Source organism: Callithrix jacchus, chromosome 1 (genome assembly GCF_049354715.1).
Source record: "Callithrix jacchus isolate 240 chromosome 1, calJac240_pri, whole genome shotgun sequence".
In the NCBI taxonomy this organism is placed as follows: Eukaryota; Metazoa; Chordata; class Mammalia; order Primates; family Cebidae; genus Callithrix; species Callithrix jacchus.
This window is the reverse complement of record NC_133502.1, coordinates 83,711,262-83,738,290: the sequence shown is the minus strand read 5'-3', so window position 1 is coordinate 83,738,290 and position 27,029 is coordinate 83,711,262. Positions and strand designations below refer to the sequence as shown.

The window sequence follows — 27,029 nt, the reverse complement described above, 5'->3', positions numbered from 1 at the left end:
CTACCACTGCACTCCAGCCTAGGCAAGAGAGCAAGATTCCATCTCGGAAAAAAATATATATATATATGTACATTTATTTATTTATATTTATTTATATATACATGTATATATGGAGAGAGAGAACAAAGAAGAAATGAATATATAGGCATATGTATACATACACACATATACACATACACACATATATACACACATATGCACACTCATATACATGTATACACCCATAAACACACATATATACATACACACATATACACACAGATATCTACTTATGTACACACATTTATACACACATGCATACACATACAAACATATACACACTATATATACATACATGTACACACATTTATACATGCATGCATACACATATATACAGAAATATATATATATACATATACAAATGTGGCAAACATACACACAAGCACACACACATACACATGTGCTTGTGCACACACATATACATACATATCCAAATATACAAATACACACAAATATACACATACAGATATATGCACAAAACACATATGCACACATACATATTTACATACATACACACAAGCACACACATATACACACAAATTCACACACATATACACACAGGCATGTGTGCACGCACGCACACACACATGCACACACACACACAAAACTCAGCAATGGGAGAGGCCCCAGCATGAAGCACTGCTGGGGTCCAGTTCCACAAAGGATGCAGTGTAGCTGCTGGAGCAGAAACAGCTACAAAACAGACAGCCATCATCTCTAGTCTTAAACAAACGTGTAAAAAATGATCCTTTGCTGATATTATACTAAATAGAGTCTCTCCTCTTAGCACTGTGGACACTGTGGCCAGACCATTCTCTGGGGTGGGACTATCCTGGGCACTGCAGGGTGCTGAGAAGCCTCCCTGGCCCCCACCCACTCCAGACCTGTGGTTGTCACAGGCCCCCATTGTGACAACCACAGTTGCCCCCAGACATCACGGACCCCCCAGCCATGATAACCACAAATGTTACCAGATGTATCCAGGTGTCCTCTAGGGAGAAGAATCAACCCCAGCTGAGAACCAACACATGAGAATAATGACAACAAAAACAAATGCAAAATCCCAGAATCCAGCAGCACAGGATTAAGCAAGGTCAGTGACACAGGCCGATGTTCGTGCCTCCAGATCTCATGCTGAAATGCAACCCCCAATGTTGGAGGTGAGGCTGGGTGGGTAGCATTCACGTTGTGGGGCGGCTCCCTCATGAATGGCTTGGTGCTCTGCCCCTCGGGAATGAGTGAGTTTCTGCTCCATTAGTTCAGGGACAACCTGGTTGTTAAGAAGGGCCTGGCACCTACTCCCTCCTTTCTCTCACTTCCTTTCTCGCCATATGAGATGCCTGCTCCCCCTTCACCTTCTGCCATGAATGGAAGTCTCTTGAGGCCTCACCAGAAGCCTAGCAGATGCTGGTGCCATACTTGTATGGTCTGCAGAACAGTGAGCCAAATAAACCTCTTTTTTGGGTCGGAGACAGAGTTTCACTTTTGTTGCCCAGGCTGGAGCGCAGTGACCCAATCTCAGCTCACCATAACCTCTGCCTCCCAGGTTCAAGTGATTCTTTTGCCTCAGTCTCCTGAGCGAGTAGCTGGGATTACAGGCATGAACCACCACATCCAGCTAATTTTGCATTTTTAGTAGAGATGGGGTTTCTCCATGTTGGCCAGGCTGGTCTCAAACTCCTGATCTCACTTGATCTGCCCACCTTGGCCTCCCAAAGTGCTGGGATTACAGGTGTGAGCCATGGCGCCTGGCAAACCTCTTAATAAATCACTCAGCCTCAGATTTATTTCTTCATAGCAACACAAAATCGACTATGGGAGTCAGGCATGGGGAAACAGGCAGAGCTTGAACTGGACCTGGTCAGGAAGGTATGCATGGGGGAAGTGGCATCTGCAAACCTCAGTTCTTCCAACTGTAAAATGGGGATCTGCACACTCACTTAGCTGACAACTCATGGGAGCAAATAAGCTAAATCCCTAAGGACACAGCCCCACAATGGTTCCCAGGAGGAGCTTGAGAGACAGCCCAGGGGCCAAGTATCAGCCATGAGTGGAAGGTGTTGGAAGGTTTCGCAGAGGCAGACTGCCCTCCTCCAGCAGTGGAAAGATGGTAAGTACGTGAGCCCACAGTTCACAAAAAGAATTAAAACCCCAACCCTGGCCAGGCACAGTGGCGCATTCCTGTAATCCCAGCACTTTGGGTTGCCAAGGTGGGTGGATCACAAGGTCAGGAGTTCGAGACCAGCCTGACCAACATGGTGAAACCCCATCTCTACTAAAAATACAAAAATTAGCTGAGTGTGGTGGCACAAACCTATAATCCAAGCTACTCAGGTGATTGAGGCAGGAGAATGGCTTGAACCTGGGAGTCAGAAGTTGCAGTGAGCCAAGATCATGCCATTGCACTCCAGCCTGGGTGACAGAGTGAGACTCGTTGAGCCCCTACTGTCAATTCTGTGGGGTCTCTATCCAGGAGTGGGGTTGCTGGGCTCTATGATAATTCCATGTTTACCCACATGAGGAGCTGCCAGGCTGGGTCTTGTTCCATTCCCACAGGGTGTGCACGAAGGTCTGTTTCTCTGCCTCCTCTGCTGCTCTTATGTGAAACCCCACTTGCTATCCAAGCCTCAGGGTCCTGTCTATTAAATGGGCTCCTGGTTCCTCCAAGGCTGCTGGAAGGGCCTGTGAAAGGCTGTCAGGTCCAGCTGCTGCTTGGCTATGGGGCACAATGGTTATCTCTGAGCTGTCAGGGAACCAGGGAAGAAAGTCTGGTTGAAGTCTCTCTCTTCCTTCCTTCTTACCTTTCTTTCTTCCTTCCTTCCTTCCTTCCTTCCTTCCTTCCTTCCTTCCTTCCTTCCTTCCTTCCTTCCTTTCTTCCTTCCTTCCTTCTTTCCTTTCTTCCTTCCTTCCTTCCTCCCTCCCCCCCTCCCTCCCTTCCCTTCCCTTCCCTCCTTCCCTCCCTCTCTTTTTCCTTCCTCTCTCTCTCTCTCTCTCTCTGTCTCTCTCTCTCTCTCTCCCTCTTCCAATGAAATCTTGCTCTTGGTGCCCAGTATGGAGTGCAGGGGTGCAATTTTGGCTCTCCCTGGTTTCAAGCGATTCTCTTGCCTCAGCCTCCCAAGTAGCTGGGATTACAGGTATGCACCACCACTCCCGGCTAATTTTGTATTATTAGCAGAGATGAGGTTTCTCCATGTTGGCCAGGCTGGTCTCAAACTGCCAACCTCAGATGACCTACCTGCCTCAACCTCCCAAAGTACTGGGATTACAGGCATGAGCCACCGTGCCCAGACACCAAGAGTCTCTTCTTTCTTTCTTTCTTTCTTTCTTTCTTTCTTTCTTTCTTTCTTTCTTTCTTTCTTTCTTTCTTTCTTCTTTCTTTCTGTCATTCTTTCTTTCATTCATTCTTTCTTCCTTCCTTCCTTCCTTCTTTCTTTCTTCTTTCTTATTTATTTCTTTCCTTCTTTCTTCTTTCGTTCCCTTCCTCTCTCTCTCTCTCTCTCTCTCTCTCTCTCTCTCTCTCTCTCTCTCTCACACACACACACACACACACACACACACACACACACACAGCGTCTTGGTCTGTTGCCCCAGCTGGAGTGCAGTGGTGCCATAATACCTCACTGCAGCCTTGACATCCTGGGCTCAAGCAATCCTCCCACCTCAGCCTCTGAAGTACCTGGGACCACAGGTTCACACCACCACATCCAGCTGATTTTTAAATTTTTTGTAGAGACGGTCTTGCTGTTGTCAGGAACTCCTGGGTTCAAGCAATCCTCCTGCTTTGTCTTCCCAAAGTGCTGGGATTATGGGTGTGAGCCACAGCCCCCAGCTCTTGTCCCTTGGGACTGATCTGAAAAGCGTCTGAGAAGTGCACAAAGCAGAATGGGTGCTTCCTCAGGGCATATGCACATGCAGACACACACAGGCACACATAGGCACATGCAGGCAGACACACACACTCACAAAGAGGTACATGCAGACAGACACAGACACACACAGAACCAGACACACAGACACATGCAGACACACACACTCAGACACATGCTGCACCACACGTGCTCCCAGAGCAGGAGTCGTGAGGCTGGTGGGCTCCAAGACTGAGTTTCCCAACCCACAGCAGCAAGGCTGCCTTGATGATGAGAGGATGTGTATCCCAGTGCCCCAGAGGACTACAGCAAAAACAAACATGCGGAGTCAATTCCAGCGAAAGCCTGCGACCCAGGCCTGCATGCAGTGTGCTGGAATCTGCCCTGGATGGGGCTGTCCCACTCCCTCTGAGAGTCCACCATGGCCCCTGGATGTTTGCTGAGCCCAGCGAGGTCAGAGTCAGCCACTGGGTGGGGAACAGGAGCTGCAGCAGCTGCTGGCTGCCTTCACACATCTGGGGAAACCAGAAACCCTGAGGACTAATGTGGTCTTTTTTTTTTTTTTGAGTTGGAGTCTTGCCCTGTTGCCCAAGCTGGAGTGCAGTGGCACAATCTCGGCTCACTGCAACCTCTGCCTCCTGGATTCAAGCAATTCCCCTGCCTCAGCTCCTGAGTACCTGGGATTACAGGCAAGCCCCACCATACCCAGCTAATTTTTTGTATTTTAGTAGAGATGGGGTTTCACCAGGTTGGCCAGGTTGGCCAGGTGGGTCTCAATCTCCTGACCACATGATCCACTGCCTTAGTCTCCCAAAGTGCTGGGATTACAAGTATGAGCCACTATGCCTGGCTGGTCTTTATTATTTTATTATTTACTTATTTAGGAAGCCGAGTCTGGCTTCCCTGCCTAGGCTGGAGTGTGGTGTTGCAATCACAGCTCACTGCAGTCTTGACCTCCTGGGCTCAAGCGATGCTCCCACCTCAGCCTCCTGAGTAGCTGAGTGCACCTGTGGTGCACACCACCATCACACCCAGTTAATTTTTAAAAATTTTTCTACAGATGTGGCCTCAGGGGTTGCCCAGACTGGTCTCAAACTCATGAATGCAAGCACTCCTCCTGCCTCAGCCTCCTGAGTAGCTAACAATACAGGAGCACAGTCCCACCCTGGCTGATTTTTTCAAATGTTTTCTAAAGATAGGGATTTGCTACGTTGCCCAGGCTGATTTCAAACTCTTGGGCTCAAGTGATCCTCCCACCTCACCCTCCCAAAGTGCCAGGATTACAGGTGTAGGCCTCTGACCAGCCCAATTTTCTTTTTTTTTTCATTTTTTTAGACAGAGTCTTGCCCTCTCACTGTGATGTCCCTCACCAGAAGTGCCTTAGCTGCAGCCTGAAAGTGATTAATATGTGCGTCCACATCTCTCCTCCCCCAACAGAGTTTCTCTAAAAGTGCCCTGTGGCCGGGGTGACAGACTGATGGTGGAGTCTCTTGGGTGGCCTGGAGCACCAGCTGTCAATTCCTTCACTTGCAAGTTACCTAGACGGGGTTAGTGAGACACTGAGTTCTCAAACCACAGTGGGTGAGAACAGGTCTGAGGCTGTCGGGTGGGATGTGGGGGCCCCTCATTGGTCCCTGGCATTGCTCATCAAACACAGCAGCAAAGCTGTGTCGGCAGCCAGGACACCTGCTTCCCAGCTCCTGGCTGCACTCACAATGCCTACTTCTGCAGGTGTTTGTACCTCACCCTGCAAGGATGGTACACCTCCCCTTCTCCTCAAGGGTGGGGATACTGTGACATGTTCCTCAACAAGGTGACTAACTGGGCCCCATTCACTCTGCATCATCCAACAGATGTTGAAACAATTTACAAACTGTGATATGGTCTAAGATGTAAGCTCTATTCGAGGTAGGCACAACTTTGTGGGAAAAAATATCAAGGTTTCACAAGGTGACATGTGGCCAGTTCCTCAATGTGTGTTAGAGAAACAGAAAGTGTGGGAGGGCATGGGGAGGTGAGAACAGTGTGTGGAGGATCTGGCATAAAGTCTGTGCCCTATAACCCTTGCCTTAAGCCAGGATGCCAGCATCATCATATGTCCCCTACCAACCATCTCTTGAAGTCATCACCAAAGTGAAAAAGCAAAATGGAAATACTTTGTCAAAGGGATGAGACAAAAAGTTGAGGTCCTTAATATATAAATATCTCCAACAAATCAATAAAAAGTGAATAAACTAGCTTAATAAATGTGGGATCCTGGATAGGATCGTGGAACATAAAAAGCACATGGAAATGGGAAAAAATGATGAAATTTGAATCAGCTCTGTACTTAATATTGCAGCAAAGTTGACTTTTTAGTAGTGATAAATGTTCTGTAGTTATGGAAGATGTCAGCCAACAGGAAGCCCAATAAAAGGTGTAAAGGAACATTCTGTACTATTTTTGCACCTCTTCTGTAAGTCACAAATTATCTCAAAATTAAGAAACAAACTGTTAAACGTGAACATTATCCACAAAAAGCATGGTAAATGTTCATTAGGAAAAATGTCAATCTCTCCAGTAATAAAAAAAATTATAGATCATACAATGAGATGTAACTTTTAGCCTTCAAATGACATTTTTTCTTTTTCTTTCTTTTTTTTTCTTTAGAGAAAGGGTCTCTGTTGCCCTGGCTGGAGTGCAGCGGTGCAATCATGCCTCACTGCAGTCTTAAACTCCTGAGCTCAGGGAATCCTCTCACCTTCACCTCCCAAGTAGCTGAAACTACAGGTGCATGCCACCATGCCTGGCTAATTGTCAAATTTCTTTGTAGAGATGAGGTCTTGCTATGTTGCCCAGGTTGGTCTCAAACTCCTAGGCTCAAACAATCCTCCTGCCTCAGCTTCCCAAGAAGCTGAACATACAGGTATGAGCTACCACATCTGATCTAACTGGCAAGTATTGTTTTAAATAGATAATATTCAGGGATGGTCATGGTGTGATAAGTCATGGACTAGCACACAGTGGGTGGAGGACATTGGAATAACTGTCCTTGTAAGCAAATCTCCCTCTGGAAAACTGTCCTCAGTATATGCTCATAGGACTGTGCAGATGTGCATACACAAAAAGCATTTTACCTGAAGGATTACGGATAAAGGTAAATAAATAATAAACAACTTAAATGCCTCGCTTGAGCCCAGGAATTCCAGGCTGCTGTGAGCCCTGACTGCAGCACCACACTCCTATTTAATTTAGGACATTAGTTAATTAATCTATGGTACAACCATAAGATAAAACACTTAATACTCACTAAAAAGGATGTCGCAAATCTGTATTTGATAACACAGAAAGATTCCTATAATCTATTGCTAAAATTTTTCTAAAAAGGTCAAAGAACAGTATCAATAGTATGATTCTATTGTTATTCAGAAAAGTGCATATATGTGTGGGTGTAGTGCATTTTTTTTGAGGCAGAGTTTCAATCTTCTTGACCAGGCTGGAGTGCAATGGTACAATCTTGACTCACCACAATCTCCACCTCCTGGGTTCAAGTGAGTCTCCTGTCTCAGCCTCCTGAGTGGCTGGGATTACAGGCATGTGCTGCTATGTCCAGCTAATTTTTTTTGGAGTTGGAGTTTTGCTCTGTTGCCCAGGCTGGAATGCAATGTTGTGATGTTTGGCTCACTGCAACCTCCGCCTCCTGGGTTCAAGTAATTCTCCTGCCTGAGCCTCCTGAATAGCTGGGATTACAGGTGTCTGCGACCACATCTGGCTAATTTTTGTAATTTTAGTAGAGACAGACTTTCACCACTTTATTGTGAGGCTGGTCTCGAACTCCCAACCTCAAATGATCCACCTGCCTTGGCCTCCCAAAGTTCTGGGATTACAGGTATGAGCCATCACGCCTGGGCTTAATTTTGTATTTTTAGTAGAGATGGGGTTTCTCCATGTTGGTCAGGCTGGTCTCAAACTCCTGACCTCAGGTGATCCACCCGTCTTGGCCTCCCAAAGTGTTGCGATTACAGGCATGAGCCACCATGTCCAGTCAATTTTTTTTTAACAGTACCTAGGTTTGGAAGAACTAAAAGTCATCAGGACTGCTTAGAGAAGAGGTTGGCTCCAGGATTGGGGCAGAAAAGAATATATTTCTGGAGCATCTTTTTGTGCCAGAAAGTAAGGGATCTAAGAATTATGGCAATGTATCAGAAGGACACAGCACCAGCTTGGTTGGGTGCCAGTGGTTCATGCCTATATTTCTAGCACTTTGGGATACTGAGGTGGGGGGTTAGCTTAAGGTCAGGAGTTCAAGACCAGCCTGGACAACACAGGGAGACCCTCTCTCTGCCAAAAAAGAAAAAATTAGTGGCATGTGACTATAGTTCCAGCTACTTGGGATGCTGAGGTGGGAGGATCGCTAGAGCCCAGAATTTTGAGGCTGGACGTGAGCTGTGATCACATCACTGTACTCCAGCCTCGGTGACTGGCAAGACATTGTTTCTGAAAAAACAAAAGTTATTAGACAATCATGGTGGTGTGTCCCAGCTACTTAGGAGGCTAAGGAGGGAGGATCACTCGAGCCCAGGAGGCTGAGGCTGAAATGAGGCATGACTGCACCACTGCACTCCAGCCCAGGTGACAGGGCGGATCGTGTCTCAGAAAAAGAAAGAGAGAGAGGGAAGGAAGAAGGAAGGGAAGGAAGAGGGGTGGGGAGGGGAGGGAAGAAAGAGGGAAGGGGGAAGGGGGACAGAAGGGAGAGGGAAGAGATAGGGGAGGAAGGGAGGGAGGGAAGAAAGGGCCTTGGTCTTAGAAAATGTCCACCGAGGTCTTTAGGGTTAATGGCGCATAATGTCTCCAACTTAATTTCAAAGAGGTGGAAATAAATCAATATGTATACACATATAGCTACATACATATAATTTTGTGTATATATAACTGCTTTATATATATATATATATAGTATATATGCCATATAAGTAACTATCTGAGTATACATAGATATATAGATACATATCTACCTGCAATTTATACATAAACACATAGACATAAATGTGTATACATACAGTGAACAATGGAATGAGAGTGAGAGAGAACAATAAAAGAAAAAACAGGGCAAGTGTAAACAGCTGGTATATTTGAGTATAAAGAGTGTATGAAGTGCCTTGAGCTAGCCTTGCAACTTCTCAATACATTCAAAACTATCAAAAACAGCCAGTTAGAAACAGGCAGCCTGGGCTGGGCACAGTGGCTCATGCCTGTAATTCCAGCACTTTGGGAGGCTGAGGCAGGTGGATCACCTGAGGTCAGAAGTTCGCCACAAGCCTGGCCAACACAGTGAAACCCTGACTCTACCAAAAATACAAAAATTAGCTAGGCTTGGTGCGCATGCCTGTAATCCCAGCTAATCTGGAGGCTGACGCAGGAGAATTGCTTGAAGCCGGGAGGCGGAGATTACAGTGAGCCAAGATAGTGCCACTGCACTCCAGCCTAGGTGACAGAGTGAGAGTCTGTGTCAAAACAAACAAACAAAAAAGCAGGCAGCTTGGAAGATATTTTAACAGTCTTCATCACCAGACTGGGATTACTTGGGGAACTTTTCCTTTTAAAAAAATGCAGACATCAGCATACAGCCATCCATCCTCCCCCTTCCCTCTCTCCCCTGTCCTTCTCTCTCTCCAGGCTCCCACCGCCGCCGGGGGCCCGGGAGCCACCGGCGGCCACCATGAGTTCCTTTAGCTTCAAGCGTACTACTCGACCAACTACAAGCGGCGCTACGTGGAGACACCCCGGGTGCACATCTCCAGCGTGTGCAGCAGCTACAGCACCGCGTGCTCCACTTACTCCAGCTGATCAGCGCCATTTACTTCCTCGCTGTCCATGCACCGCAGCAACTTGTCCTGCTCTGGCTTGTTGATACACAGCCTGGAGAACCTCGATCTGAGCCAGGTAGCCACCATCAGCAACGACCTCAATTCGATCCACACGCAGGAGAAGGCACAGCTCCAGGACCTCAACGACGGCTTCACCAGCTTCATTGAGCGCGTGCAGGAGCTGGAGCAGCAGAACAAGGTCAAGGAAGTGGAGTTGCTGGTGCTGCACCAGAAGCACACGGAGCCGTCCCGCTTCTGGGCACTGTACGAACAGGAGATCCGCGACCTGTGCGTGATGGCAGAAGATACCACCAACGAGAAGCAGGCGCTCCAGGGCGAGCATGAAGGGCTCGAGGAGACCCTGCACAACCTGCAGATGCGCCATGAAGAGGAGGAGGTGCTGAGCCGCGAGGATGCTGAGGGCCAGCTGACGGAAGCGTGCAAAGGCACTGACGACATGGCGCGGAGCTCGAAAAGTGCAACAGCCTGATGGACGAAATCGCTTTTGGAAGAAAGTGCACGAAGAGGAGATTGCCAAGCTGCAGGTGCAGATCCAGTACGCTCAGATCTCCGTGGAGATGGACGTGTCCACCAAACCCGACCTCGCCACCATGCTCCGCACTCAGTAAGAGAAGCTGGTCGCCAAGAACATGCAGAACGCCGAGGAGTGGTTCAAGAGCGGCTTCACCACGCTGACCAAGAGCGCCACCAAGAACACTGACGCTGTGCGTGCTGCCAAGAACGAGGTGTCTGAGAGCCGCCACCTGCTCAAGGCCAAGACCCTGGAAACCGAAGCATGCTGGGGCATGAACGAAGTGCTGGAGAAACAGCTGCAGGAGCTGGAGTACAAGCAGAACGCAGGCATCAGCACTATGCAGGACAAGATCAACAAACTAGAAAATGCATTGAGGACCACAAAGAGTGAAATGGCATGATACCTAAAAGAATACCAAGACCTCCTCAACGTGAAGATGACTTTGGATATTGAGATAGCAGCTTACAGGAAACTCTTGGAAGGTGAGGAGACCTGGCTCAGTTTCACCAGGTGGGAAGCATAACCAGTGGCTACTCCCAGAGCTCCCAGGTCTTTGGCCGATCTGCCTATGGTGGTTTACAGACCATCTCCTATGTGATGTCCACCCGCTCCTTCTCATTCTACTACACCAGCCATGTCCAAGAGGAGCAGATTGAAGTAGAGGAAACCCTGGAGGCTGCTAAGGCTGAGGAAGCCAAGGATGAGCCTCCCTCTGAAGGAGAAGCTGAGGAAGAGGAGAAGCTGAGGACAAGGAAGAGGAGGCAGCTGAAGAGGAAGAAGCTGCCCAGGAAGAGTCTGAAGAAGCAAAGGAAGAAGAAGGAGGTGAAGTTGAAGAAGGAGAGGAAACCAAAGAAGCTGAAGAGGAGGAGAAGACAGTTGAAGGCACTGGGGAGGAACAAGCAACTAAGAAGAAAGATTGAACCCCCATTTCCTTAATTATTTCAGGAACAGTTCTCCCAAAATCAGGTCAACCCCATCACCAACCGCCCAACCAGTTGAGTTCCAGATCCTATGTGAATTAAAAAGTCAATATATGTATAATTCTGAGATGACTTCTGTTGGACGTTCAATGTTGTGCTATGAATTTCCTCTTTATGCAGAGAATCCGTTTGCTTGAAGAGTGGCTTTCTGGCTTGCTGCCAGCCTGTGCATGGTCCACACTTACGAGTTCAGGAACTATGACAATGTGAATGATTCAGATGTTTACAATAAAAAAACACCACATGAGTAAATGAATTAACTAACCTTAATGTTAAACTTCATGGAAAAATAGTCCTTTGAACCTTTGGTGGTTAGCAGTTAAAGACCTTGAGTTATGTGCAATAAATAGTAAATAAAGTTGTACCGAAAAAAAATTGAGTAATCATTTATAGACCATAAACTTCACCCTCATAAACTAAAATTCAGTGATTTCTCCCTATCCTTCTTTCTTTGAACCTTTGTGTGTTTTCTGAAAACGTTTTTTTAGCAACAAGCCAGTGTTACTATTGTAAAAAGGAAGTTGTACTATTCTAATGATGAGAAACAGACCTCTTGCCCCCTTCATAGGCTGTGGAACCAGAACTAGCTCAGTGCAGTCTGGCAGCTGTCATGATGGCATGAGATCTGGGAGGACAGAGGCCCTCACCTTCCACTGCTCCACCCTCCAGCTGTGCCTGCCGCATTCCAAGCTGTGTGGCAAGACTCCTTGTTGGTGCAGGTGCTGGAGTCTGGCAACTGCTGGCATTTCCACCTTCTAGAGTGACTTTCATACTCCCTGATGAGTTTCCAATTTTGCTCAGCAGCCCTGTAAATTCAAAGCAAGGGCCGCAAATGGAGGAACCTGGGATGACGCATCTGGCTGGGGGACCTGGGAGCTGGTGGGACCAGACAAGCTGCAGTGAACTCGGTCCCAAAAGAGCTCAGCTGAGGCTGAAAGGGAAGAATATGGAGGGAAGGACACTCGCAGGCTCTGGAAATAGGCCAGTCCTATCTCTCTCTCTCTCTCTCTTTCTCTCTCTCTCTCTCTTTCTCTCACACACACACACACACACACACACACACACACACATGCAAGCATCCCTCAATAGGAACCCAGAGTCAATACTGTGTGTGGATCCAATAGAATGTCTCCACGGGCCATGTGAGGTGGCACACTCCTATAACCTCAGCACTTTGAGAGACTGAGGCAGGTGGATCATTTGAAGTCAGGAGTTCAAAACCAGCCTGGCCAACGTAGTGAATCCCCATCTCTACTAAAAATATAAAAATTAGCCGAGTATGGTAGTGGACACCTATAATCACAGCTGCTCAGGGGGCTGAGGCAGGAAAATCACTTGAGCCTGGTAGGTGGAGGTTGCAGTAAGCAGAGATAGTGCCATTACACTTCAGCCTGGGTGACAGAGCAAGACTTCATCTGAAAAAAAAGAAAATAAAAAGGAAAAGAATGTAACCTTGAAATCAAAATGACAATGGAGAAACCTGGCATACACTACTGTGCCAGGTGATCAAGCTCATCAGCAGTGAGAAGGAATGTGGCTATCATGTGCCCCTGATGGGATGTGACAAGAAGGCCCTCACATCTGTGGGCTTTCTCCCCAAAACCCATCATTCAAGTCTGACTGTGAGAAAGACACTGGACAAATCCAGTCACGGGACAACCCACAAAACACCTGACCAGACCTCCTCATGACTGTTGAGGGTGCCATAAATGAGAACATCTGAGAAACCATCTCATCCCAGAGGAGCCTGAAAAACAGAATGACATCTTAGGATGACTGGACAGATGGGTTGGTGGACTGATGGGTGGGTGGGAGGACAGAGATGAATGGACAGATGGATAAGTGGGAGGATGGGTGGGAGGACAGATGGATGGCTGGACAAATGAATGGGTGGGTGGGTAGGTGGGTGGGTGGATAAGCAGATGGCAGGTGGATAGGTGGGTAACTGGGTAGACAGGTGGGTGGGTGGATGGATAGGTGGATGGGTAGATGGAAGGATGCATGAATGGATGCATGGTTGGGTGGATGGCTGGATTGGCTGGGTGAATGGATGGATGAATAAATGGATGGATGGATGGGTGGATGGATGGATGGATGGATAACTAAGTGGGTCGGTGTCTGGGTGAAGTGGTTAGATGACTGGCTGAATGGATGTATAGATGAACGGATGGATCGGTAGGTGAGTGAACAGATGGATAAATGAATGGCTGAGTAGATGGGTGGATGGGTGAATGAGTGGATGGATAGGTGGATGGGTGGCTGGAAGGATGGATGAGTGGATGCACGGTTGGGTGGATGGTTGGGTGGGTGGGTTGGTGGATGGATAGATGGATGGATGGATGGATGGATAAATGGATGACTAGGTGGGTTGTTGCATGGTTGAATGAATGATGGATGGATGGATGGATAGACAAATAGATGGATATATGGGTAGGTGAATGGATGGATGGATAAATGAATGGCTGGAGAGATAGGTGGGTGGATGGACAGATGGACAATGGACGGAAAGATGGATAAATGGGTGGTTGAATGTATTGATGGTGAATGGCTGGGTGGTTGGATGAATGCATGAATGGCTAAATGAATGTTGGATGCATGGGTGGATGGATGGTGGATAGATGAAAGGATGTGGATAAGTGGATAGATGCCTGGATGGATAAATGCTGACTGGCTGGATAAATGCTGACTAGATAGATGAATGGAGGATGGGTGGATATAGACAAATAAGCTAGAAAGGTAGATGTCAGATGAATATAGCGGCACACACCCATCTTTACATATACATGCATGTACACATATATGTTCCCATACATATCTTCCATAAAAATGCACGTGTTTTCAAGCATGTATTTTTTTATTGCATTTTAGGTTTTGGGGTACATGTGCAGAACATGCAAGACAGTTGCATAGGTACACACATGGCAGTGTGTTTTGCTGTGTTCCTCCCCTTCACCCATATTTGGCATTCCTCCCCAGGCTATCCCTCCTCAGCTACCCCCCCTGCTGTCCCTCCCCTATTCCCCCCAATAGACCCCAGTGTTTAGTACTCCCTTCCCTATGTCCATGCGTTCTCATTTCTCCTTACCTGCCTATGAGTGAGAATATGTGGTATTTTATTTTCTGTTCTTGTGTCAGTTTGCTGAGAATGATGTTCTCCAGATTCATCTATGTCCCTACAAATGACACAAACTCATCATTTTTTATTGCTGCATAATATTCCATGGTGTATTTGTGCCACATTTTCCCAATCCAGTCTGTCATTGATGGGCATTTGGGTTGGTTCCAGGTCTTTGCTATTGTAGTGCTGCAATGAATATTCGTGTGCATGTGTCCTTATAGTAGAACGATTTATAGTCCTTTGGATATATACCCAGTAATGGGATGGCTGGGTCAAATGAAATTTCCATTTCTAAGGCCTTGAGGAATCGCCACACTGTCTTCCACAATGGTTGAACTAATTTAAACTCCCACCAACAGTGTAAAAGTGTTCCTATTTCTCCACATCCTCTCCAGCATCTGTTGTCTCCAGATTTTTTAATGATCGCCATTCAAATGGGCGTGAGATGGTATCTCAATGTGATTTTGATTTGCATCTCTCTAATGACCAGAGATGATGAGCATTTTCTCATGTTTGTTGACCTCATGTATGTCTTCTTTTGTAAAGTGTCTGTTCATATCCTTTGCCCATTTTTGAATGGGCTTGTTTGTTTTTTTCCTGTAAATCTGTTTGAGTTCTTTGTAAATTCTGGATATCAGCCCTTTGTCAGATGGGTAAACTGCAAAAATTTTTTCCCATGCTGTTGGTTGCCTATTCACTCTAGTGACTGTTTCTTTTGCTGTGCAGAAGCTGTGAAGTTTGATTCGGTCCCATTTGTCTATTTTGGCTTTTTTTGCCAATGCTTTTGGTGTTTTGTTCATGAAGTCCTTGCCTACTCCTATGTCCAGAATGGTTTTGCCTAGATTTTATTCTAGGGTTTTGATGGTGCCAGGTCTTATGTTTAAGTCTTTAATCCATCTGGAGTTAATTTTAGTGTAAGGTATCAGGAAGGCTTCCAGTTTCTGCTTTCTGCACATGGCTAGCCAGTTTTCCCAACACCATTTATTAAACAGGGAATCCTTTCCCCATTGCTTGTTTTTGTCAGGTTTATCAAAGATTGTATGGTTGTAGATATGTTGTGTGGCCTCTGATGCCTCTGTTCTGTTCCATTGATCTATATCTCTGTTTTGGTACCAGTACCATGCTGTTTTGATTACTGTAGCCTTGTAGTATAGTTTGAAGTCCGGTAGTGTGATGCCTCCTGCTGTGTTCTTTTTGATTAGAATTGACTTGGCTATGTGAGCTCTCTTTTGGTTCCATATGAAGTTCATGGTGGTTTTTTCCAGTTTTGTGAAGAAAGTCAATGGTAGCTTGATGGGGATAGCATTGATTCTGTAAATTACTTTGGGCAGTATAGCCATTTTCACGATATTAATTCTTCCTAACCATGAGCATGGAATGTTCCTCCATCTGTTTGTGTCCTCTCTTATTTCATTGAGCAGTAGTTTGTAGTTTTCCTTGAAGAGGTCCCTTACGTTCCTTGTGAGTTGTAGTCCAAGGTATTTTATTATTTTTGTAGCAATTGTGAATGGCAGTTCATTCTTGATTTGGCTCTCTTTAAGTCTGTTTTTGGTGTAGAGTAATGCTTGTGATTTTTGCACAGTGATTTTATATCCTGAGACTTTGCTGAAGTTGCTTATCAGTTTCAGGAGTTTTTGGGCTGAGGCGATGGGTCTTCTAGCTATACTATCATGTCGTCTGCAAATAGAGACAATTTGGCTTCCACCTTTCCTATTTGAATACCATTTATTTCTTTTTCTTGCCTGATTGCTCTGGCTAGAACTTCCAGTACTATATTGAATAGGAGTGGTGAAAGAGGGCATCCTTGTCTAGTGCTGGATTTTAAAGGGAATGCTTCCAGTTATTTCCCATTCAGTATGATATTGGCTGTTGGTTTGTCATAAATAGCTTTTATTACTTTGAGATACATTCCATCGATACCAAGTTTATTGAGTGTTTTTAGCATAAAGGGCTGTTGAATTTTGTTGAATGCCTTCTCTGTGTCAATTGAGATAATCATGTGGTTTTTGTTTTTGGTTCTGTTTATGTGGCAAATTATGTTTATAGACTTGCATATGTTGAACCAGTTTTGCATCCCTTGGATGAATCCTATTTAATCATGATGGATAAGTTATTTGATGTGCTGTTGCAGTTGGCTTGCCACTGCATCTTTGTTCATAATGGATTTTTGCATCTATGTTCATCATGGATATTGGCCTGAAGTTTTCTTTTCTTGTTGGGTCTCTGCCGGGTTTTGGTATCAGGATGACGTTGGTTTCATAAAATGATTTGGGAAGAATTCCCTCTTTTTTTGATTATTTGGAATAGTTTCAGAAATAATGGTACCAGCTCCTCTTTGTGTGTCTGGTAGAATTCGGCTGTGAACCCATCTGGACCTGGGCTTTTATTGTGTGATATGCTCTTAGTTGCTGCCTCAACTTCAGACCTTGTTATTGGTCTATTCATAGTTTCAGCTTCCTCCTGGTATAGGCTTGGGAGGACACAGGTGTCCAGGAATTTATCCATTTCTTCCAGGTTTACCAGTTTATGTGCATAGAATTGTTTGTAATATTCTCTGCTGATGGTTTGAATTTCTGTGGAATCTGTGGTGATTTCCCCTTTATCATTTTTTATTGCATCTATTTGGTTGTTCTCTCTTTTCTTTTTTATTAGTCTGACTGGTGGTCTGTCTATTTTGTTGATCTTTTCAAAAAACCAGCTCTTGAATTTATTGATTTTTTGAAGGGTTTTTCTTGTCTCTATCTCCTTCAGTTCTGCTCTGATCTTATTATTTCTTGTCTTCTGCTAGGTTTTGAGTTTTTTTTTTTATCTTATTCCTCTAGCTCTTTCAATTTTGATGATAGGGTGTCAATTTTGGATCTCTCCAGTCTTCTCATATGGGCACTTATTGCTATATATTTTCCTTTAGAGACTGCTTTCAATGTGTCCCAGAGATTCTGGCATGTTGTGTCTTTGTTCTCATTGGTTTCGAAGAACTTCTTTATTTCTGCCTTCATTTCATTGTTTATCCAGTCAACATTCAAGAGCCAGTTGTTCAGTTTCCATGAAGGTGTATTTTTTAGGACTTTCCTAAATTTTAGTTTTTTGAAACATTCCAATCTGACCTGCCTCCTGCTTCATCCCTTGCCCCTTCGTCTCTGACCACAATTGTCCAGTCACTAAATTCTGCCAGTATGGCTTCTGACTTCTCTTTCCCACCCCACCCTCTTGACAGGCATTGTCTTGCCAGCATCCTTAGGTGTCAGGAGGGGTGTCAGACTCCTTCTTTGGGTCCGGCCCCTCTGTATCCTCACCATGAGGCTGCCACCTCTCTGAAACATAAGCCTAACCCCCTAAATCTTTGACATAATCCTGGGTTTCCCCCTGAGCACTGTGGACACAGGGGCCAGTGGTTCTCTGGAGTGGGGCTGTCTTGAGCACTGCTGGGTGCTGAGCAGCATCCCTGGCCTCCACCCACTCTATGCCAGGAGCCCTTTCTCCAAGTTGTGACAACCACAGATGTGCCTAGACATTGCCCAGTGTCATCCGGGGGCCAGGATCAGCTCCAGGTGAGGACCACTGGGTTGGAGGTTTCACCACAGAGAGTTGCAGCAGCAAAAAGACACCAGGAGGAGCTGGGTGTGGAGGCTCGTGCCTGTAATTCCAGCCCTTTGGGAGGCCAAGGTGGGTGGATCACGAAATCAAGAGATTGAGACCATCTTGGCCAACGTGGTGAAACCCCTGTTTCTACTAAAGATATAAAAATTAGCTGGGCATGGTGGCACGCACCTGTAGTCCCAGCCAGTTAGGAGGCTGAGGGGTAGGAGAATCGCTTGAATCCAGGAGGTGGAGGTTGCAGTGAGCCAAAATAGCATTACTGCACTCCAGCCTGGGGGACAGAGACTCTGTCTCAAAAAAACAAAAATAGACATCAGGAGGATCAGGAGGATGTGACCTGCGCAGACTCATGGGGTCCTCCCTTAGCATTTGGCTTTGGACTCTGCCTGGACAGAACAATTCCCAGACACAGACTCAGGGGTCTCTCCCACCCCTCCAGCCTTACCTGCATGCCCCATGTTGCTTCTTCTGCTGGGAAAGCTCACCCATGCTCTCAGATCCTGGGAAGAAGGGGGCTGGGAAAGTTCCTGGGACCCAAGGGAGCTGTGAGATCTGGCACCTGGGATGGCAGAGGCTCCAGTCAGTTATGACAACAGCTGGCACCCACATGAGGCTCGGGACACTGGTGGCCAACCTGTAACGGCCATAGATGGGCAGCAAAGGGGAGACGGGCCTTGGCTGCTGAATCACTGGGCCTCATGCAGTTCTTGACAAGCTGAAACTCGAGACAGCATTACACCCACAGTGGAAGCCTGGAAGGTAGGGGACACTGTCTCTGCATCCAGGAGCTTGGGGTTGTGGCGGCTGATTAATGCTTGTGATCCCAAGATCCCTAACACACGAAGTAGCCTCTGTGACCTGCCATGTAACCCATGTATGCCTTCACACTAGAGGCTTTGCTTTAGCTGGGGCTTCTCCCCAGGCCCTGTGGACGTTGGGGCCAATTGTTCTCTGGGGTGAGGCCGTCATGGGTACTGTGGGGTGCTGAACAGTGTCCCTGGCCTCTGCCCACTCCATGCCAGTGGCACCCACAGCCATGACAACCACAGTTATCCCCAGACATGGCCTAGTGACCCCTGAGCACAAAATCATCCCAGGTGAGACCCCCAGGGTTAGGGGATTCCAGAGACCCCCAAGAGACTCTGGATCCCATGATCCTCTGCTCCACTGAGTTTCCAGGAGGCTGCACACATTGAAATCCATACAGAGTGGGGAGAGAAAGAAGAGGAGAGCCCCAGGAGCTGGGGTCCTCCTGGTTTACACTGTCTTCCCTGTTGCAAACATATTCCATTGCCAAGTGTGAGCAGGAAGCAGATTCAATATTTTTCCAATAATGAACGCAGGTCTCTCCTGCTCTGCACTCTGGGTATGAAGGTCAGTTAGTTCTCTGTGGCGGGGCCATCCTGGGCACTTCAGGGTGCTGGGCAGTGTCCCTGACCCACACCCATTCCATGCAAGAAGCACCCTCAGTCATGAAAACCACTAATGTCCCCAGACATTGCCCAGTGTCCCCTGGGGCAGGATCACCTGGTTGAGAACCATTGCTAGGTGACTGCTATCCTCACCACAGCCCCAGGAATAGGGTCAAAGATGTCTGGATTAGTCACAGCAGGAGCCGAGGCTGCAGGAGGCTGGTGACCTCTGGACAGAAGGACAGAGGGAGGGAGTGAGGGAAGGAAGGAGGGAGGGCTGATGCCTGGCTCTGGGCTCAGGGAGCAGGGGTGATTTGACCATACTCTGGCTGGCTCATCTAGGGTGAGCACTTTTCTTCCCAGAGAACTCAGTGGTGCTTAGATATTGATGGAGGTTTATTTTGTTCATTTTTGGAGACAGGCTGGAGTGAAGTGATATGATCTTGGCTCACTGCAGCGCTGATCTCCCAGGCTCAAGCCTCCTCCCACCTCAGCCTCCCGAGTAGCTGGGACTTCTACAGGTGTGCATCACCATGCCTGGCTAAGTTTTGTATTTTTAGTAGAGATGGGGTCTCTCCATGTTTCCTAGGCTGCTCTTGAATTCCTGAGCTCAAGCAATTCTTCCACCTCAGCCTCTCAAAATGCTGGGATTACAGGCATGAGCCACTGCACCTGACCCTCGAGGGAGGATTTGAACTCCTCCACGTGGAGGAATTAGAAACCATTTAAAGGGAAAATACAGAAAGTTTTGATTTAGCCTGGAGGAAACCAAGAAGTGGCTTTAGAATAGAGAAGGATGTTTAGGTGGTGTAGAAGTTGACAGTGAGTTCAGATAGAATTAGTCCAGAAACTCATTTTTTACTTGTTTTTTTAAGACAGGTCTTGCTCTGTTGCCCAGGCTGGAGTGCATTGGTGCAATCATAGCTCACTGCAGCCTTCACTTCATGGGCTCAATCGATTCTCCTGCTTCAGCCTCCTAAGTAGTTGGGAATACAGGCATGTGCTACCACATCTGGCTAATTTTTGTATTTGTTTGTAGAGTCAAGGTGTTGAGATTACAGGTGGGAGTCACCACACTCAGGCCACATGATGATTTTAATAGATGCAGACAAAATTCAACACCCTTCATGACAAAAACACTCAACAAATTATCGACAGAAAAAAATTTCCTCCACATGATTAGGAAAATGAAGAAAAAACCCACAGTCAACACCATACTCAAGGGTGAGAGGCTGGGTGCTTTTCCCCCAAGCCAAGAACAAGGCAGGGAGCCATGGCTCACATCTGTAATCCCAGTGCTTTGGGAGGACAAAGAGGGAGGACAGCTTGAGCCCAGGAGTTCAAGATCAACCTGAGGAAGATAGTGAGCCTCTATCTGTATGAAAAAAGAAGAAAAACTTTGCCAGCTATGGTGGTGCTCACCTGTAGTCCCAGCTCCTTGGGAGGCTGAAGCAGGAGGATTGCTGGAGCTTGGGAGTTGGAGGTTTTAGTGAGCCATGATTGCACCACTGCACTCCAGCCTGGGGCAAAAGAGCAAGACTCCATCTCAAAAAATTAAAAATAAGTCAGGGCCAGGCTTGGTGGCTCATGCCTACAATCCTGGCACTTTGGGAGCCCAATGAAGGAGTATTGCTTGAGTCCAGGAGTTCAAAATCCTATTTCTGCAAAAATTTAAAAATTAGTCAGGCACAGTGGTGTATAGCTGTAGTCCCAGGTACTTGGGAGGCTGAGGTGGGAGGACCTCTTGAGTCCAGGAGTTCAAGGCTGCAGTGAGCTGTGATCCTACCACTACACTCCAGCCTGGGTGACAGAGTGAAACCCTGTCTGAAAAAGAAATTAAGGCTGGGCATAGTGGCTCAAGCCTGTAATCCCAGCACTTTGGCAGGCCAAGGTGGGTGGATCATTTGAGAGGTTAGGAGTTTGAGATCAGCCTGGACAACATGGTGAAAGCCCATCTGTTCTAAATATACAAAAATCAGCCAGGTGTGGTGGCAGGTGCCTGTAGTCCCAGCTACTCAGGAGGCTGAGGCAAGAGAATAGCTTGAACCTGGGAGGCAGAGGTTGCAGGGAGCTGAGATCATGCCATTGCACTCCAGCCTGAGAGACATAGCCAGACCCTTGTCTCAAGAAAATAATTCAAGAACAGCAATGAGATAAGGGTGGCTGCTCTCGCTGCTTCCTTTCATTATTGTTACTGCAAGTTCAAGCCAGGGTGACTGGGCTTGAAAATGAAATAAAAAGCATCCAGATTGAAGCAAGAGAAGAAAAACCATCTCTGTATTTACAAACAGCCTGATATGATGTAAAACGTTCCCAGGCACAATTTGTGCAGCAGAAATACAATGCTTCACAGGCTGCTTAGAAACCTAGTAGGTCACTCCAGCAGAAACTACTTCCCTAAGCTTAATGAGGGCATGAGAGTGTGGCAGGGGCCTGGTGACAGTGTTGTTTGTCCACTGGGAGAGCCTGGCTGGATTACAACTGCCCTTTACATCCTCATCATCTCCCTGGGGACAAACTGAAAGATATCAGATTAAAAAGTCACACTGAGATAAACCATCCTGACTCGGCTTTCAGCAAAGTGACAGGTAGTAAACAGACCTAAACACACATCATGAGGTTTGTTTTTCTTTTAAAGTCAACGGGTGGTGAATTGCACAGGGCCAGGCAGGGTGGTCAAAGGGTCTGTTCCCTCGGCTGGTAAAAGGTCAGGAGCCCCAGACACCAGCCCCACAGAACTCTCTCCCATCAGTTAGGATCCATATTTCTTCTCCTTCCTCCTCTGACCTTCATTTCAAACCACCTGCTGATGCATCAAACCTTGGCCCACTCCTTGGGAACTCTGTACTCAGGGTGACCAGCCCGACCTGGGTTGACCGGGGTTGTCCTGGTTTGAGTCCACCAAATCCTCAGACCCAGCACACCAGGGCTTGCTGATGGCACTGCAGACCCCACCAGTTGGTCGTCTTTCTGGGGAAACTGGCTTCTTTTCCTCCCCGACCTCCTTGCTTTGACTTGATGGTTGCATCTCTCTCTTCCCAGGTGATCAGGTGTGATACTGACCATCCCTGGCCGGCCTTGGTGCTAGCTGACCCCCAAGTGTCCATCCTTTTCTTTCTTTTAAGACAGAGTCTTCCTCTCTGCCCTAAGCTGGAGTGCAGTGCTGGGATCTCAGTCCACTGAAAGCTCAGCCTCCTGGGTTCAAGTGATTCTCCTGTCTCAGCCTCCTAAGCAGATGGGACTACAGGTGCCTGCCACCATGCCTGGCCAAGTTTTGTTTTTTCTTCCTTCCTTCCTTCCTTCCTTCCTTCCTTCCTTCCTTCCTTCCTTCCTTCCTTCCCTCCCTCCCTCCCTCCCTCCCTCCCTCCCTCCCTCCCTTCCTTTCCTTTCTTTCTTTCTTTCTCTCTTTCTTTCTTTTCTTTCTTTCTTTTTTTTCTGAGACAGAGTCTTGCTCTGTCACCCAGGCTGGAGTGCAGTGACAAAATCTTAGTTCACTGCAACCTCTGCCTCTGGGTTCACATGATTCTCCTGCCTCAGCTTCCTGAGTAGCTGGGATTACAGGCATGCGCCACCACACCTGGATACTTTTGTATTTTTAGTAGAGATGGGGTTTCACCATGTTGGCCAGGCTGGTCTCAAGCTCTTGACCTCATGATCTGCCTGTCTCGGCTTCCCAAAGTATTGAGATTACAGGCGTGATCCACTGCACCTGGCCTAATTTTTTGTATTTTTTATCAGAGATGGTGTTTTGCCATGTTTACCAGGCTGGTCATGAGCTCCTGACCTCAACTGATCCACCCACTTTGGCTTCCCAAATTGCTGGAATCACAGGCAGGAGCCACCGCCCCAACCCCCCAGGTCTTATTTCTTGCAGATCTCGGGGTCTTCCGTGTGTCTCTGGATCTTCCTGAGTCATTCTCACCTCCAGTCTTTGACTCTGGCCCCTCCTCTCATGTCAGATGATGGTAGCAGTAAGGAAATAATGCCTTGATTTAGGTCCTCTAGGCCCTGCTCACTGGGTGTTTCGCTAAGTCCAGGAGCATTGAAAACCTCACTGCATACATGCTACAACATGGATAAACCCCACAAAATCACACCCAGTGAGGGAAGTCAGGCAAAAGACCACAGTGTGTGATCCCATTTATGTTAAATGTTCAGAATATAAATATTTCATTTATATATAATGTTCTGTTGCCCAGGCTTGAATGCAGTGGCACAATCTTGGCTCACTGCAACCTCTGCCTCAGGGGTTCAAGGGATTCTCCTGCTTCAGCCTCCCAAGTAGCTTGAATTAAAGATATGCACCACCATATTAGGCTAATTTTTGTATTTAGACGGGGTTTCACCATGTTAGCCAGGCTGGTGTCAAACTCCTGACCTCAAGTGATATACCTGTCTTGGCCTCCCAAAGTGCTGGGATTAGAGCCACCACTCCTGGCCTTTATAGCTATAGTTTTATCTCAATAAAACTGTTAGAAAATAAACTATAGGTAACAACATGATCAAGATGTTGAGCCTTTTACCCAGGTGAATTTTTCAAATGAATCAAATTTTAAAACTACCATTTAAAAACAAGATTATAAGTGATATGGAAAGAAAAAGAACAGATAAAGAGAATGGATCAGTCTTCATTTTTTCTTTGTCAGGCACATAAAAATTTTCCATATTTCATAGATAAAATTGAGGCTTAGAAATAGTAAAATTGTGTGAATCATACCTTGATAAAGCTGTTATCTATGTCTCTGTATCTATTCAGCCATCCATCCATCCATCCATCCATCCATCTACCCATCCATCCATCTATCCATCCATCCACCCATTCATCCACCCGCCCAACCATCCACCCATTTATCTACACACCCAACCCTTCATCCATCCATCCATCCATGCATCCATTTATCCATCCACCCATTCACTTATCCACCCATCCATCCACCCAACCATCCATCCATTTATCCATCTGCTCATTCATTCATCCACCATCTATCCACCCAACCAGCCGACCTCCATCCATCCATCCACCCATCCATTCATCCATCCATCCATTTATCCATCCATCCACACACATACATATTAGAATGGTAGAATTGCAACTAGAATTCAAGACTTGCAAATCCTGGTGCAATACTTATTATTCTTACTCATTTTTAAATGTCAATATTTATTACATTTTTCAAAGTTGAGCACAATACAAGTATGTTGTTCCTTGGATTCCTGATGTTCTCAGTAACCTAGGAACTCAGCATCTCACAGAGAACACAAAAGAATCTCTCACACAGGAGATTTCACTTGCAAACAAGCGGTTCCACAGTGGAATTCTGTGTAAACCGATGATGCAGATTTAAGAATAATCATCCCTCCTTGTTGTTTCTTATGAGATTTGTAAGGCATACTTCTACTTGCCAATACTATTTGCCAACATACTGCTCTGCCTCCTTTCTGTTACCTCTCTTGTAAGATGCCAACAATGCATGCACGGTGATTTCTGTCTCTCTCTTTAAACCTTTTGGTATTTTGAAGATTTTCTAGTATGTCATTGTCTTAGTCATTTGAAAACAAAAGGTTATTTTTTTAAGGGAGAGATTATGGGGGGCTGAGTATGTGGCCTTGTGTTTGTCTGTTTCCAAACTCCCTGTTGAGGCTGTTCAATTAAAGAACAAATGTTTGGGGAAAGTCAATCCCAAGGTGGGAGCCTAAAGGAAACTCTGTTCTACACTGGGTATGTTAGGATGTGTGAGAGCCACAAAGCCAATAAAAAGGCACATAACAAACTGGAAGAAAATAGTAATATGTAACATAGGAAGCATATGTAACAAAGTGTTAGTGCTTGCCATATGTAAAGAGCACCTACAAATCAATAAGAAAAAACTCAATAGCAAAATAGAGGATATACAGAGGTATTTAATGCAAAGATACTAACAATCAGAAAAGAAAGGAATAGGTGACTGATCACACTGATGACCACATAAATAAATATTACACCATCAGAGAGATGCTAGTTTCATGTAACTGGCCGACAAAACTTTTAAATTTAGTTAACCATTATGACAAGGCTGTGGGGGAACTGGCATTTTCACTCACTCTTGACAGGAGTTCATGTTGCTATAAACTTTGTGGAAGGTTATTTGTGAATGATTAACAAAATTGTAAATCCCAATATCTTCTAAAACTGCATTTCTCCTTTTAGAAATTTACCTTCTGAGATATTTAGACAAGGTCACAAAGTTATGTATACAATGATCTTTCTGCTGCAACATTATTTGGATGTAAGAAAAAGTAGAAAGATTAGTAGTGTTTTCTTCAAGGCACTCTTGGTATATCTATACACAGGAATGCACTGATGAAAAAGAAGGAAGCTGACTAATCACACTGACAAAAAATGACAACCAAAAATAACTCTCAACATTTTTTAAAAGGCTGAAAAATAGAGGTACTACATTAAAAATATTGTTCCTTCTATCACAGCATTTTTATTTCTAGCAACATGACAGATGACATCAATTTAAATCTCTTCTCCTGTAAACCCCAAGCAAGACTGGATGAAAGAAATGAACAAAGGCCAGGTGCAGTTGTGCAGGCCTGTAATCCCAGCACTTTGGGAGACTGAGGCAGGAAGATCCCTTGAATCCAGGAGTTCATGACCAGCCTGAGCAACATGGAGGATCCCAGCTCTACAAAAGTTTTTTAAAGTATCCAGATGTGCTGGTGTGTGCCTGTAGTCACAGCTACTCAGAAGATTTAGGCAAAAGGATTGCTTGAGCCCAGAAGGCTGAGGCTAGAGTGAGTTATGATTACATCACTGCACTCTAGCCTGGGCAGCAAAGCAACAAGGAGAGGGGAGAGGAAGGGAGAGTAGGAGATGGAAGCAGAGACAAAGGAAGGAAAGAAGGAAGGAAGGGAGGGAGGGAAGGAGGGAGGGAGGAGAAGAAAAAAGCAAGAAAGAAAAGGAAAGCAGGAAGAATGAAAGAGAAAAAAGAAAGGGAAGGAAGGAAGAAAGAAAAGAAGGAAGGAAGAAAGAAAAGAAGGAAGGAAGGAATTAAGGAAAGAAGGAAGGATGGAAAGAAAGGAGGGAGGGAAGGGAAGCGAAGGGAAGGGAAGGGAAGGAGGGAGGGAAAAAAGAAAATAAATACTCTTTCCTATTCACAGCTGAGGTCACAAAAAAGTAAGAACATCCAGCACAGACTAAAACCTTCAGAGAGAACAGAGTCCCTGAGTGGTGAGAAGTGACCCCGTGGCCATGCAGACTGAGGAGAGAGAGGCCTCTGGTCTTGGCCACCAAGGACCAATGTTGTTCCTAATGTCTGCCTCTCTTAAAAATTTACAATGAAAAATTCTTTTTTTAAAAATCTTGCAATACTTGCCTTATTTTTTGTTTTATATTTTCAAAGTGAAAATAAATAATATTGAGTACATTCCTTTTTTTAAATATTCATTCTATGTTTCTACAAGTCTTCAAGTTGCTCTAAAGATTTCAAAAGTATTGAGTAGGACCGGGCACGATGGCTCATGCCATAATCCCAGCACTTTGAAAGGCCTAAATGGGCAGACCACCTGAGGCCAGGAGTTCAATTCTAGCCTGACCAATATGGTGAAACTCTGTTTCTGCTAAAAATACAAATATTAGCCAGGTGTGGTA

At 46.0% G+C, this 27,029-nt stretch overlaps 1 long non-coding RNA gene and 1 pseudogene across 1 annotated transcript; both read left to right on the top strand.

Annotated features, from left to right (window-relative positions):
* The first annotated feature begins 1,011 nt into the window (after positions 1 to 1,011).
* On the top strand, positions 1,012 to 26,792 carry LOC144579192 (uncharacterized). The gene is made up of 3 exons (XR_013526179.1): positions 1,012 to 1,132; positions 25,859 to 26,173; positions 26,540 to 26,792. It is a non-coding gene; the product is annotated as an uncharacterized LOC144579192 (long non-coding RNA).
* Positions 1,867 to 11,641, top strand: LOC144577943 (neurofilament light polypeptide pseudogene; annotated as a pseudogene).
* Positions 26,793 to 27,029: the final 237 nt, after the last annotated feature.